General features: G+C 26.0%; 1 long non-coding RNA gene across 1 annotated transcript; it reads left to right on the top strand.

Moving 5' to 3' along the window:
• LOC135929909 (uncharacterized) lies at positions 1–2816 on the top strand. Its single transcript, XR_010572664.1, has 3 exons — positions 1–101; positions 147–217; positions 2644–2816. It is a non-coding gene; the product is annotated as an uncharacterized LOC135929909 (long non-coding RNA).
• The last annotated feature ends 43 nt before the right edge of the window (positions 2817–2859 follow it).

Raw genomic sequence — 2859 nt, 5'->3', positions numbered from 1 at the left:
TGTAACAATTATTTTATGTATTTTTATAGACAAGTGGATGGGTTATTATTGGAACATGTTAAGATTCTGGAATTATTCAATGAAATGGAGTTGCAGGATGGGTACAAGATAAATAATTGAGAGACATATTTATTTTAGTCCTAAAGTTAGTAATGAATCCTATTAAAATTTCATAATGGTGATCTGGATTCAATCAAGAAGGAACTATATAAGCCAAGTAAAATTCCTGATAATATTTCAATTCAATCTTCTAAAATTAATATCAAAAGCAAAATAAAATGATTATATGAATAAACCTTCCCAAAAAAGTTATTCATACAAATATCTTACAAATTAATACTGTCACAGCATTATTTAAATTATAAAATTGAAAGTAAGAAATTACCTAGCAGGATTTATCTCTAAATAATATACAAAATACAGATAAGTATATAACAAAATAGGTAATCTCTTTTTCAAGTATTGATCCCACATATTACATTAGGATTACCAACTTAAGAAGACCAATATATTTTTAACATCAACTCATAATATAATTATAATTGCACCAATCAGTACTTCACAATAAATCAATGGATTCTTTCTACTAGTTAAATAAATGGATAATCTTAATATCACAAACATCTGAAGATTGATGGAATGCAGTAACAAATGTTTTATCAAAATATATCATCTAGATTTCTTTAAGTTCTTTTAAAACTCCTTCCACAATATCTATTGTTAACTTTAATATCATCTGGACCTAATCAACTCTTTTCACTCATCTAAATAATAAAACCTATTCAATTTCTTTTAACTTAATTCAGTTGAAGTTTACGATAATCTGGACCAATCTTATATAAAATATAACTCCATTCCATAAACAAGTGTTTGAATAGAATAATGATTCAGATCATGTCTTTGCAGCAAAAATTGCATAAAAAATCCAATAAAGATATATGCCAATTTTAATTGGGGCATTTAGAAGACTTGCAGCCATATGATACCTTTTAGAATTAAACTAAGAGCCAGCTTGTTAGACATCAAGCAACCATTTGCGAAACATATTTCCATCAACCCCATTTAAACATTTCTAAATTTTACAAAATCTTCCAATATATTCCTTTTCCCTCCAAATACAATTAGTATAATTCACTCATCTAGAGTTTGGTGGATTTATAATCTGGCATCCTAGGATAGGTTGTTATTAGTGTTGTTAATTAGCTGAGTTCTTCCAAACATGACGCTACATAACAAAATTAGTTGACTAGTGCCAATATTTTTTATTATTGGTTGAATAATTTTTTTTTACAATTAAAAAATATTAAATTATATTTATTTATATAAAACTTGAAACCATATGGCATTTATTTTGATAATATAAGGAATTTTGTAAAAAAAAACTCTTTAGAAAACAACATCCACAAATATCTGATTTAACTGAGAGAAAGAAGAGAAATTTCACAGGGATCAACATTGGGTCTAACTTTTAAATCTTGCCTCAATTTTTTTTAAAAAAATATTAAAATTAATTTGAGACAGAGTGGGCAACAAATTTTAAATTTGGGACAGGTTTTTTGTTAGATAAAAAAATTTGGGATAAAGCAAGGCAGGACATATTTTTTTTTAACAAATAAAAAATATTGATATCTTGTTTCTTGCATTAAAATAATCAAATTTATTTGATTAAATTGACTATTTTATTTAGAAATTTAAACCCAACTCAAATTTATTTAAAAAATATAAAACCCAGTCTGACCCAAATTTTTTTAATTGGGTATTGACCAAGCTTTGCAGATCTCGAATTCATGTGTTAATTAACTCCAAGTATTTTGATTGAAGGTAAATAAAGATTGGAAATCAAACCCAGAGACCTTCATGGTCTAATTCCAAGCCTGGCCCAGGCCTGCGTAAAAATTTTTTTAGGCCAAGCCCCGTATGGCCCATATCTAATGTAAAAAAAAATTCCCAAGCCCATGATAAGTTTCAAAAAATCTCCCAAACATAGCCCAAACCCATATCCAAAAATTTAATTTTTTTTATTTAATATAAACAATATTTAAATATATTTGTCAATCATTTTGTTTACAATACTGAAATTTATTATTATTAGAAGAAAAGAATAAAAAAGGCAATATTTCTTTAAATTAGCAACTGTTTTTAATAATTTAAATTTAATAATTTTAGACCCAAGCCAATTAAAAAAATTTCTTTTAAATGGCCCGCTAGAAAATGTGGGCCGAGGGCTGGCCCAGCCTTTGAAGGTATCTGATCAAAACCCTGTTATAAAATTTGTTGACAGGTGTTATATTTGAATGTTTATATATATATTAAAAGGTTACGCTAGAATTATATATTTCTTACATTTTATATTATCTTATGGAGGTCAATGTAATTGCATATTAGTAGAAGTTAAATGACATAATTATAAAAGACTATATATAGGAAACAATTTTATAATAATAATCTATTGTTTTGACTATAAAAACAGGCTATAACTTCTATGCAAATCTTGTCAAATTATGATTTAATTTGTAATTACTAATATTAAAAAAAATTTCCGCCAAATTTCCTGTATTTAAATCATGTAAAATCATTTTTCTGCTGCCATTTTAACTATTCCTATACAATTTTTCATCATTTTTATTTTTGTTTTAATCATAGTTTGTGGTAATATTGTAAAACAGCTAAACGATTTGACTTAGTGAGTCGAGTTTCTAGTCAAAAAATTGACTGACTTGAAGCGGTTTAGGCCCAATTGCAAGCTGATTATTTTAAGAATAAAAATGATTTTTTTTGTAATAGGTATATTTATAATAAAAATATATTTTATCATAATTGGGAGACTTTGATTTGTAAAATTTGATTTTTGGTAAAGTC

Source organism: Gordionus sp. m RMFG-2023, chromosome 5, assembly GCF_954871325.1.
Source record: "Gordionus sp. m RMFG-2023 chromosome 5, tfGorSpeb1-WG-v2, whole genome shotgun sequence".
Taxonomy (NCBI): domain Eukaryota; kingdom Metazoa; phylum Nematomorpha; class Gordioida; order Chordodea; family Parachordodidae; genus Gordionus; species Gordionus sp. m RMFG-2023.
Note: the sequence above shows the minus strand (reverse complement) of the source record. Positions and strands in the feature narration are given on the sequence as shown.